The sequence below is a fragment of the Lepus europaeus genome, chromosome 3 (genome assembly GCF_033115175.1).
Source record: "Lepus europaeus isolate LE1 chromosome 3, mLepTim1.pri, whole genome shotgun sequence".
Classification (NCBI taxonomy): domain Eukaryota; kingdom Metazoa; phylum Chordata; class Mammalia; order Lagomorpha; family Leporidae; genus Lepus; species Lepus europaeus.
In genome coordinates, this window is record NC_084829.1 from 139,496,115 (window position 1) to 139,508,992 (window position 12,878).

A 12,878-nucleotide genomic window follows, 5' to 3' on the forward strand; every position below is an offset into this window, starting at 1 on the left:
TATATAGATGAGGAGGGGGAGGCACAGAACACTTTTGTAGGTTATCTGTGTCACCTAGGTAGCAAGTGGTAGAGGCAGGATATTGAGATTTGACCCATCTCAATGACAAGTCCAGAGCTGGGGTAGACTTCAAGCATGATTGCTTTAGGGAGTCAGCATCATCAAAGATCTGCTTTTCCAGGGTAAGCGTTTGGCCTGGCCATTAAGATGCCGGTTAAGGCACCTACATCCCATGTCATGCCTGGGTTTAGTACCTGGCCCTGCCCCTGCTTCCAGCTCCCTGCTAATACAGCTGTGATAGCTCAAGTGATTGGCTTCCTGCCACCCTGATTTGGGAGACCTCAGTTGAGATCCTGGTTCCTGGCACTGGTCCTCTGGCTGCTACCGGCTTCCAGGGGATGCCCTAGCTGATGAAATGCATTCTCTCTCTCTGTCTCTCTTCCTTTCTGCCACTATTTAAAACAAAATAAATTCCGCCTTTCCAAATTGGCTCAGGTGCCTTCTTTGCTTCACGCTCATTCTCTCTACTCTAAACAGACGTCCTGCATGTAGCTGGGAAGATGCTTGCTTGCTGGTAGTGTATATTCATTTATCCCTAGATTAGCAATCCTAGTAGAGAGGGGATTTGTGATAGTATCTGAGTATGAATTCCAAAAAAAAAAAAAAGGGAATGATCGGCCCTACTTGTGGCATAAGTCTGCTACTTGAACCAGTAGCATTTGCCGGGGAGATGAGATGAGATGGCCGGCCTGGGTTACTTGCATGCTTCTCAGTGAGGATGGGGTTAAACGCTCTGCTTAACAGCCTCACCTCCAACAAGAGAGAAGTAGTCCCCCAAAGGAAAGGAATCATGGGAACACACAGGTTCATTACAGAAACAACAGAGGTCTTGAAGAATGTATCTGTAGAACTGTGCAGCAGAAAATAAAAGGTAGATGAGGATGAATGGTCAAAAGCCTCAGGGACTGAGAGAATCATGGGTTCATTAACAGGAAAATTGGGTAGGGTAGGAGGGCTAGAGTGAGGAACTGTCATTTAGGTCTGGTGAAAAGGGAGATGTGGAGTTAAGCAGTCAAGGACTTGGATCTGGAACCCAGGTGAAGGTAGAGGGGCATAGACAGAGAGAGACTTGGGATTTGTGGAACAAAGTTGACTGTCATCTCAAACACTTTTTACAAGATTTATCAGGCCGGCATTGTGGCACAATGGGTTAACGCTTTGGACACTGGCATCCCGACCTGGGGCGCCGGTTCCAGTCCCGGATGCTCTGCAATTTTGTTGTTGTTTGAGACGCAGAGAAACAGAGTGAGAGAGATGACAGATAGGCAGAGAGTGCTCACTTGCCTGGTTCGTTCCTCAAATGCCTGCATTGTCTTGGGACACAGCTATGGCCAAAGCTGAGAGAGAGGAATGCAATGCAGGTCTCCCACATGGGTGTCAGGAACCAGTTACTGGATCTGGCACAGCTGCCTCCCAGGGTGTGCATTAGCAGGAAGCTGGAGTCAGGAGCCTGAGAGCCAGAGCCCGGAATCAAACATGGGCACTTGGATATAAGACGTGGGTGTCTTAACCACTAGGCTAAATGCCTACTCCCCTGGAATCACAATTTGAAAACAAATCACAGAAATATTTACAGGAGGCATTGTCTTAACACTAACACTCCAGAGTTCCCTGTGTCTGAGATACTTCCTACCATTCCAGGCACTGAGGAGGAGAAAAGACCCACGAACTGACCACAGAAAACAATTTTTTTTTTTTTTTTTGGTGATGGCCAAGGGACAAGCAGGCTTCTCTGTGTGGCACAAGGTCTTGGACCTATTAATTTATAGCCTCATATATCTACAGAAAGTAAAAAAGAATGCATGTACTTTTAATTTATTTATAGACAAATAATCTTGGGATTTCCTCTTTAAAGGATTTATAAATAGCACTAAAGAAAATCAGCTTGGAGTCAGCATTGTGGTGCAGTGGGATAGGCCACTGCCTGCAACTCTCGCATCCCGTATCAGAGGGTCAGTTTGAGTCCCACTGCTCCACTTCCAATCCAGCTCCCTGCTAATGCACCTGAAAAAGCAGTGGAGGATGGCCCAAATATTTGGGCCACTGCCGCCCATGTGGGAGATGTGGAAGAAGCTCCTGGTTCCTGGCTTCAGCCTGGCCCAGCCATGACTGTTGCGGCCATTTGGGAAGTAAACCAGCAGATGGATGACCTCTCTGTCCTCTGTCTCTCTCTCTGTCTCTCTCTCTTTCTTGCATGCACGCTGTCTTTTCCTCTCTCTGTCCCTTTGCCTTTCAAATAAAACAAAATTTTTTTTTTTTGACAGGCAGAGTGGACAGTGAGAGAGAGAGACAGAGAGAAAGGTATTCCTTTTGCCGTTGGTTCACCCTCCAATGGCTGCCGCGGTAGCGCGCTGCGGCCGGCGCACCGCGCTGTTCCGATGGCAGGAGCCAGGTGCTTCTCCTGGTCTCCCATGGGGTGCAGGACCCAAACACTTGGGCCATCCTCCACTGCACTCCCTAGCCACAGCAGAGAGCTGGCCTGGAAGAGGGGCAACCGGGACAGGATCGGTGCCCCGACCGGGACTAGAACCCGGTGTGCCGGCGCCGCAAGGCGGAGGATTAGCCTGTTGAGCCACGGCGCCGGCCCAAATAAAACAAATTTTTTAAAATGCCCTCCTGTGATTTTTGTTCCTCTCTAGCAGCCCCCATGAGAGGTTCCTTAAATTTCACTTTTCTATAGCTCTTTTAGTGACTGCTTGGGGTTAGACACTTTAGGTAGAAGGAATGGAGACTATGTAGGGAGGTAAGGGGGTCACTACGTACAGGGCAACTAGGAAGGCAGGGGACCTCACTGACCCAGCAGAAGAAATGTGCCTTGGAGAAGGACTGCAGACCAGGGAGGGTAGGAATGGCGCGTGTAGCCTTTCAACCCTGAATACTCTGGACGGTCTGATTTGGTAGGCGTCATGGAGGCCAAGCCCTTCCACCTGGAAACATCTTCAGGCTGATTGTGATGGGCAGCTCTGGGGAGGAGCACCTGTGCTGTACTGGGGCTTCCCAGGCAATACTACTCCGCTGTTTTCACAGATCCACTCCCTTATATTTGCTTCTCATCCTCAATCTGTTCTGCAGTTCATTGCTTTGACCTAAGCTCGAGTTTCCTCCCCTATTCCTTTGATTTATTGGTGTCAGTTCTTGCTGTCTCAGAGGCTGTATGTCTGTGTCTGAATTCAAGAATTCAAATGCTTGATGGAGAAAGAGTCTGAATAGTTCACTTTGTCCCTGGTGGACAACTCTCTGTGCCAGGCCATTGGCCAGCCAAGGATTGATTGTCAGCTGCCTATATCTGGTCCAATCAGCTACAGATATGGATGGGAGTGGGCAGAGTTAGGCACATGGCATGAAATATGCTATCCAGAGCTACTGCCCCAGAGTCTGTGAGCTGGGCTGCCTTAGAAGTGCCTATGGACAGGGCCGGCACTGTGGCATAGTGGGTAAAGCCACCGTCCGCAGAGCCAGCATCCCATATTGGCGCTGATTTGAGACCTGGCTGCTCCACTTCCAATCCAGCTCTCTGCTATGGCCTGGGAAAGCAGTAGAAGATGGCCCAAGTCCTTGGGCCCCTGCACCAGCATGGGAGACCTGGAAGAAGCTCCTGGCTCCTGGCTTTGGATCAGCACAGCTCCGGCCGTTGCAGCCAACTGGGGAGTGAACCATCAGATGGAAAACTCCCTCTCTGCCTCTCCTCTCTCTGTGTAACCCTGACTTTCAAATAAATAAATAAATCTTAAAAAAAAAAAAGTGTCCATGGACGTAGAAATGTAAGCCTCTGCCTGCAGTGCCAGCATCCCATAAGGGCGCCTGTTCATGGCCAGCTGCTCCTTCAATCCAGCTTCTCCTGCACTCACATGGGAGACCTGGGAGAAGCCCCTGGCTCCTGGCTCCTGGTGTTGGCCTGGCCCAATCCTGGCCCAATCCTGGCCATTGCGGCCATTTGGGGAGCAAGCCAGTGGATGGAAGATTCTCTCTCTTTTTCTGTCTCTTTTTATATTTTTGCTTTTCAAATAAATAAATAATTCTTTAAAAAAAGAAGAAAAGAAAAAAAAAAAAAAGGGGAGCACCCCTGGAAGTTCTCCCAGTCCGTTGGACAGATGGTCAACCAGTTCCCCTAATTTCCATCACACATCTTATTCCTGCCTTGAGGAAATACCAGGTCTGGGTTTGTCTGGTCCTCTGGAGGGTGGGTTGGCCCAATTCCTGCTGTATCCTTATCCATAGGTGCTTGTGTGGCAGCTTTCTCAAGTCTGCCATCTGCTTTCCAGCCTCCAGCTGTCTACTGATGCTGCTCACCAGCTCTCGTCTCCTCCCATAGTTTCTTTGTCCTTGCGAATTTATGATTTCCCTCTACTTTTTTGCTGAAGTTAACAACAGGTTCGGGAGTAAGAGAATATGAAAAGTTGACCAAATCCTGCATTTAGCTGGAAACTCTCTCTTTTCCTTATTCCTAAATTGCTCTCTCTAATCTTTGGCGGTAAGACTTTCAGATCGCAAATGCAGCAAATCCAGTTTATTTTTAGCTCTCCTTTGTGCTCACCTGTGGCGGAGGTCACTGTCATGTTGACTGTCCAGTACCAGATGCATCTGTAGCCCTCTCTTGCCTGATTTTGGTTGTCTCTCAATGTTCAGCCTCCAGCAAACCTAGGTAGAGAGGAAGATCGGCAAGAAGATGTGGTTCCTTAGGAGAAGCCCAGAAATATCTCATCCCTGGGGAACATAGGATTGAGGTCACTGGAGAATACAAGCTATGCTTATCATATTTTATTTTATGTGAGTGTGTTCTGAAAAAAACTGAAGAAGAGGAAGTGGAGGAAGAAAAGGAGAATACATAACATCCTAGTAAATCTTGCAAACTTTTTAAGCAATATGGATTAAAAAATACCAGACAATTTGGTGGCTGCTTGCAGAATTTATTGGAATGGCTTCATCTAATTGCCATGCAATTCAATAACCATTGAGTATCACCTTACGTAGTTATCAAATTAACTTTGAGAAATGTGGTGTTCAATTAGACGGTTAACAGCCTACACATATATTCAAGATTTATTGTCTGTTGGTGTTGTAAGCAGAAGGGAAGGGGCTTTGCTGATAGCTGGCCACAGACAGACGGGCAGAGGATTAGCACAAAGGGCCGCGATGAAGGTGAGATGTTTCGGGGAAGGGAGTCAACCGCAGAGTCCAAGGCTCTACCATTATGGCCAGGAGGCATTGCAGCAAGTCAGGGAAGTAGATCCCTGCCTAGGAGTGGTGGGCAAATCTACTAACCTGTCGGTCTTGTTCTAGCCTCATCTGTAAAGTGGGGAAAATAGTAACACCCAACTCAGGATTATTGAGGATTACGTCTGAAAGATGGTAATTACTCAATAAATGTTGGGTGTTGCTATTATTTTTCGTCTTGGGAGGAATGTTGTTGTTGGGATAGTAACTGTTGTTATTATTTGTTTCATAAGTAGTGAAAGTAACCTGAGCATCAAAGAGGAAGTAGTCACTGGCCAAGGTCAACTGCCTCAGCCTTCAAGGGGAGCAAAGGTTCCTGAAAGTGTTACAAATAAATACAGAGGCAAAATTGCCTCTGATAGTGTCTCTGTTGTGGATTTGGGATAAAGGTCAAAGCTCTGCCTCCCATGACACACCATATTTTTGACTATTGAGAGATTTTGTCTTTTTGTTCACTGATGGATCTCCAGTGACTACACTGTTGGTACATAAGAGGTGCTTAATAAATGGTTGTTGAATGAATGGGTGAATGAACAGATGGACGAATTAATTTAGCAGAATTTGGTGCTGTTCTGAGCATCAGAAATTCATGTATATCCTGGTTACTTATACCTTAAAATATAAGAGAAAATATAGGTTGACAAATATTGATTTGGATTGGAGGTGTGCAAAAACTTTTTAAAATCAGTCTTTTGGGAGATTTGTTATATACTTTTTGGATGCTACTGCACACTCCTTACAGAAAAGTAACACACGGCTCCTATATTTTATGAAAATAACAAATCCTTCATTTCCTTGCTGGATTTTTAGAGTATATTTCATAATTAAAGAAATAAAAGTGAGCCTCTTCAAGGCTGTGCTAAAAGTGAAAACCTCTTTTTGTTTTAAGAATTATTATTTATTTGAAATGCAGAATTATAAAGAGAGAAAGAGAGATCTTCTATCTACTGGTTCACTCCCCAAAAGGCTGCAACGGCCAAGACTGGCCCAGACCAAAGCCAGGAGCCTGGAACTCCATCAGGATCTCCCACGTGGCTGGCAGGGGCCCAAGTAGCTGGCCATCTGCTGCTGCTCTCCAAGGTGCGTTAGTAGAAAGTTGGAAGGGAAGCGGACCAGTCAGGACTAGAACTGGTGTTCTGATATGGCATGCCAGTGTTGCAAGTGGTGGCGTACCCTGCTGTGCCACAATGTCACAGCCTATTTTTATTACTTAGGTCTTTTCTGGCTGGAAAAGGAGACTTGGCAGTGATGGGGTCACTTTCCTTACTTAAATGGCCTATGGTCCAGAGAGTTTGAGATTTAATGTTAAAGCAAATATCTTGACAAAATTAAAAAATATTTATTGTATTTATTTGAGAGAGAAAGAGTAAGAGTGAGAGAGGTATGTCAATTTCTGCTTTTCTCTCCAAATGTCTGCAACAGCCCGGGCTTGGCCAGGCTAAAGCCAGGGGCCAAGAATTCAATCAGGGTCTCCCATGTGGGTGACAGTGACGCTACCTCAGCCATCAACTGCTATCTCTCAGGGTGTGCACTAGCAGGAAGCTGGAATCAGGAGTGGAGCCCGGACTTGAACCCAGTACTCTGAAATGGGATGCAGATATCCCAAGTGGTGTCTTAACCACTAGACCAAACACCTATCTCTTGCTAAAATTTTTATCAAAAGGTAGCTACTGCTTGTATGTTAAAGGCATTAAGGAAAATGTCCTAAGAATCACAATTTCCTTGAAAATTATTAGATTCTTATAAAAGTGTTCATTTCACTTCTTTTATCAGATACTTGGAAGTGTAGGCATTCATGATTCAGTAAGACTGCATTGTCAAGCCTGCTCATTGTTCATGTCAGGAGGCTGGAAAAAGGAGCAAGCATGAGCTGGGAAGCCTGGGGCTAAGGGAGCAAGCACTCCTACAGGACTGGGTTTCTAGCAAGCGGTCATGGCATCTGAGAAGGTAGAAAATTCCAAACGGACCTAATTAGGTTCAAAGTATCCATCCCTGTAATTCAGAGAGGCTAACACTGAGGACTCTTAAACATAGAATTCTGGTCCAGAATCCTAGGTCTTTAATTAGGCAAAAACATAGAAGGCCCTGAATTATGGTCATGTGTCACTTAACGATGGGAATATGTTTTGGGAAAAATGTTGTTAGGCCATTTTATTGTGTAAACATCATAGGGTACACTCACACAATCCTAGATGTTCTAGCCAACTACACATCTAGGCTATATGGTGTGTAGGTATACAAATATCCATTTTATATATAGCCTATTTTTTCCTCAGCTGTTGATGAACAAAACTTTAGATTAAATCAAACACAAGAGGAAGACAGCAGGATCAAGAGAGAAGGAAAATACTAGATGAGGCTGCCACTAGTATAACACGGCAGACTTTTACAGTAAACTTTTTTATTTTTTGAGAGGCAGAGAGACACAGAGATTGAGTTTCCATCGACTAGCTCATGCCCTAAATACCCACAACAGCTTGGGCTGGGCCAAGGCCAGAGCCAGGAGCTTAGAACTCAATTCAGGTTTCCTATGTGGGTGGCAGGAACCCAATTACTTTCAGTCATCCTTGCTGCCTCCCAGGGGCCGTGTTAACAAGAAGTTGGAGTTAGGAGTCAGAGCTGGAGTCTGAACGCAGGAATTATAATGTAGGACGTTGGCATCTTACTGCTAGGCTAAACACTTGCTCCTAAAGATTTTTTTTGGACAGGCAGAATTAGACAGTGAGCGAGAGAGACAGAGAGAAAGGTCCTTCCATTGGTTCCCCCACCAAATGGCAGCTATGGCCAGCACGCTGCACCGATCTGAAGTCAGGAGCCAGGTGCTTCCACCTGGTCTTCCATGCGGTGCAGGGCCCAAGCATTTGGGCCATCCTCCACTGCCTTCCTAGGCCACAGCAGAGAGCTGGACTGGAAGAGGGGCTACCGGGACAGAATCTGGCACCCCAACTGGGACTAGAACCCGGGGTACCAGCGCTGCAGGCTGGTGAGCTGTGGTGCCGGCTGCTCCTAAAGATTTTTAAGTAAATAGGAAGTGTACATTCTAAAATAGCAAAAGGTATAACATCGTAAATACATTAACCAGCAATGTAGTTGTTTATCATCAAGTAGAAAAACCAAACCCCCAAACAGTACCTTGAATGCTGATGCTAGGTACCATCAAGCCCCTCTCTCCTGTAGGGGGAGTGGTATAGCCAGCTACCAGGTTCTTTTGTTTTTAAGCTTTGTTTCTTTATTTGAAAGGCAGATTTACAGAGAGGCAGAGGCAGAGAGGGAGAGAGAGAGAGAGAGAAAGAGAGAGAGGCCTTCCATCTGCTGGTTCACTCCCCAAACGGCCAAAACAGCCGGAGTTGGGCCAGACCAAAGCCAGGAGCCAAGAGTTTTCTCCAGGTCTCCCACACAGTCCAGGGGCCCAAGCACTTGATCCATCTTCTACTGCTTTCCCAGGCCATAGCAGAAATCTGGATGTAAGAAGAACACCCAGGACTTGAACTGGCACCCATACGGGATGCCAGCCTTGCAGATGGCAGCTTTACCCGCTACTCCACAGTAGCGGCCCCTGTGCTGTACATTCTTAATGAGTGGCAGCCCAGTGGGCTTGTTTATACCGACATCACCACAAACATGAATAATGCATTGGCCACAATGTCACCAGGCAGTGGAAAATTGTGAACTCCATTATCATCTTATGGAACCACCAACTGAAGCATTAGTATTCAGGACATGAGTGTGTTTATACTCCAGGCCTGACCACCACCTGCTCTGTTAACAGGGCTAACCACAGAGTTCAGATCAACCCACATCCAGATGAGACCATATGAAAAGGAGGATCAAGAAGACTGGGGATACAGATCTGAAGCTGCAATGATTTTCTGAATGGGTTAAGGTGTTTTAGTGGCTTTGTAGACAGTGATGCATGTCATAGAAGAAAGGGAGGAAGGGAGAGAGTAGAAAATGCTCCCACCAAACAGATTACTGGCTTGCCTTCTAGGATCTGCTAAAATCCAAGATGACTCCCCACCTGGACTTCAGGCTTGTCTCAAGCACGGTAAAACCAAAATGAAAGAACACTAAGAAAGAACAGTGAAAGCATTTCTTCTTTTACTTTCCATCAAGCCAAATGCCAAGTATTCCAGTAGTACCTGCATTGCTTCTGGCATTCTGGTAGAAGTGGGTGACTGTGACGGGCTTGCACCCAGGGCACCTGTGACTCCCTGTGACAGCGGAGTGGACTCTGAGCAGCTTTGCCCACCTACACATGTGTTCTGGCAAGGAAGAGAGGATTGTGACCCCCTTAGGCCCATAGGGCATCCTATTTTTCTTTATTTGAGATACAAATGGGGCTACTTCTTCCCAGTGTGTTTACAGAGGCCAAATCAAATCAAAAGAACAAGGATTTCCTTACAAAGAATTTTTAAGTAAGAGATTTGCAGGTGCTGCATGTCTCTTTCATTGGCGCAGCCTGTCTCCAGGGAAAGTGTGAAAAGCTCTTGGCAAACTTTTGCTGACAGCGGTCACAGCCCATCTGGGAAAGGAAAAATCAGTATGCGGTGATGGCAAATACCTCAGGGCTCAATTAGGAGAGTTTCCTGAGGGCATCACCCACCACAGACCAACTCGCCGCCCCACTGGAACAGGAGTCCCAGCAAGGCAGGGATTTATTTTGTTCTCCATTCTGTTCATTATTGTGTCCTTGGAGTCTTTAAACAATGCCAGGCACATAGTAGGTGTTTGATAAAATGTGTTGAGAAAATGTCTTGCCCCTTGTTCACCGTGGATGATGGTGCTAGTGTAACAGTGTCCCTGACGTCACCCTGCGTGGGGTACCCTCTACCCCTCCCCTGCTAACAACAGGAAAACAAATCCCTCAGCCCTGTGAACCATCTGCAAGTTGTTTTCCTTTTTCCCTTGAGGACTCTGGCCTTTTCCTTCCCTTGTCAAATCCTTCAGTCCTATTACAATCAATCGGCAAGTAGTTGTTTTCCCAGAGGGGAAAAAAATCTTATTATTTAGAAAAGCAATTCATCACTCAGAACAAAACAAAGGCTACCAAGCATGCAGGTGTAAGGAGATGTTGTTGTTGATATGCTTATCCAGGAGTAATCACAAGGCAGGGCCACATCAGAAACTGCACACGTGGGGCTAAGACAAACACCGAGAGGCTGTTCCCTGATCAGGTCCCCTCCTGAATTTCCCCAGCCTCTGTTCTGTGTCTGCCCAAGCCTCCTGCTTGAGCCAGAGAAGGTAATTTGAAAGAGAGCCATTACCTCCTTTATTTGGCCATGGAAATAACAATCTCTCTCTTCTCTCTCTCTCTCTTTCTCTCTCTCTGTCTCTCTCTTCTCTCTCTCTCTCTTCAAAAGGCTGGTGTCTCTTAGTTTGGCTGCAGAACACATCAGGTGACAAGTCACTGTGCTTGTCCAATGCAACAGTGACAGCTAACATGTATCCATCTTTTCCTATGTATTGGGCAAGGTACTAAACACTTTAATAACACTTTATTTTAGTTCATCTTCTCAACATCGAGTGAAATAGAAATATTATTATTATTATTATTATTATTATCAGCTTTATATTCTGCAGCTAAGAGAATCCAGTAGAACTTCCCCCAGTTGCCTTGCCAGGGAGTAGCACAACTGGGGATCTGAGGTCTCCATCACTGTCTTACACAATCCTCAAGAAGATTGCAATGTAGGGAGGAAGACAAAATAGAAGCACGCGGAGTTATGAATCTGCCTATAGTCTCTGTCAGGGCTTCAGCTTTCTATCCAGGGCCTGTGAATCCCTTGAGGATCTTGTTAAAATGGAGTCTGCTCCAGAAGATCTGGGGTGAGGCACAAGATACTACTAATCTAATAAGCTCCCAGGTGATACCAGTCCTGCTGGCCCCCAGATCACGCTTTGAGAAATGGACATCTGTCCTTCCCCCCCTTCCCCCTTCCTGGCCTTGCCGTTGTTAGAGGCCGCTGTGGTATAGGGCAATGTCCACCCCACCCCCCCACCAGCATCTCTTATGAAGTGATTCCCACCTTCCTGCTTATTATGATATCCAAGGAACACTGGAATTCTTCTTAATTTAGAATGTCTGATTAAATAAATTCACTTTTTAAAAGGTGGAAACACATGTATTTATTTCAAATGCTATTGATTTTTCTAGAATAGCTAAAAAAGCATACATGTTTTTTGGTTGTTGTTGTTCGTGTGATTGGTTTATTTTACCTAACCAAATGTTTTCCAGGTCCATCTGTGTTGTCATAAATGACAGAATTTCATCCTTCTTTTTTTATGGCTGAAAGAAAATGATCTTTTAACCATTTTTTAGGTCACACCACTATGCCAAATCTATTCTGCTCCCCCGGCCAGGAAATCTGCACGCCAGAGAGGTGGACCACCTGCGTGGTTGAAGGCAGGTTCATCTTTTGTTGGCTCTCCAGGTGAATCCAAAACACAACAGAGCTTGGTTGACTCTGTTTTTCCAATTTAAACTTTGATTTCTGCTGATTTACAGTGTTTTTTTTCCCCCTAAATTTACACCTAAGCCACAACCCATTATTGGCAACAATGACTTGACACTTGTTTTTAAATGGATTTTTATTGAGATATAACTTAAATAACACAATTTTAAAGGTGTGCAATACAGTGAGTTTTAGTGTATTCAAAATGTTGTGCACCTGTCACCACTGTTTTAACACAGAAACAGTTTCTTCACCTCCAAAAGAAGCTTTATGACCCATTAAGCAGGGTCTTTCTCTGCCCCCACTTCCAATATGCCCATCCACAGTCTGTTTTCTCTATGGTTTTGTATATTCTGGGTGCTCCATACAAATAGAATCATGTAGTACATGGTGTTTTGTATCTGACTTTTTTCGTGGAGTGTATCTTTTTCAATGTCCATCCATATTCTAACACATGTTACTACATTACTTTGATAGTTGAAAAATAGTCCACAGTGTAAACATGTCACAGTTTAACTGGTCACCTATTGATGGACATTTGTGCTGTTTCCAATGTTGGAGTGTTGCAAATAATGTTTCTATGAACATTATTTGTTGTGTTCAAGACATATGTTTTCATTTCTGTCAGATATGTTCTTAGTAGTGGAATTCCTTAGCTGTATGGAAATTCTGTGTTAACCCTTTTTGAAAAACTGCCAAAATATTGTCTAAAGTGGCTGCATAATTTTACGACCCCACTAGCACACTATGAAGTTTCTAATTGCCTTCAAATCCTCGCTTGTCTGTCTCCTTGAATATACCCATTTAGTTGGTACTAAGAGTAATCTCCCGTTGTGGCGTTATGTTTTGCATTTTTAAGTCAACAGTAATTGTACATAGATATGGGGTATGGTGCAACATTTCAATACATGTATATGATGCATGCTGATCAAATCAGGTAATCCACATTTCCCTTTCTTTGACATTAATTTATGATTGTAACCTTGGAGCTCCTTTCTTCTGTTTGCTCATTATAATATATTCAAGGTTATGGTGAACTGTAGTCGCCCCACTATGCCATGTAACACTAGGAACTTATTCATCTGATCTAGCTCTGATACAATATCACATACACACACTGATAACTATCACCCATATCAAGATACAAAACAT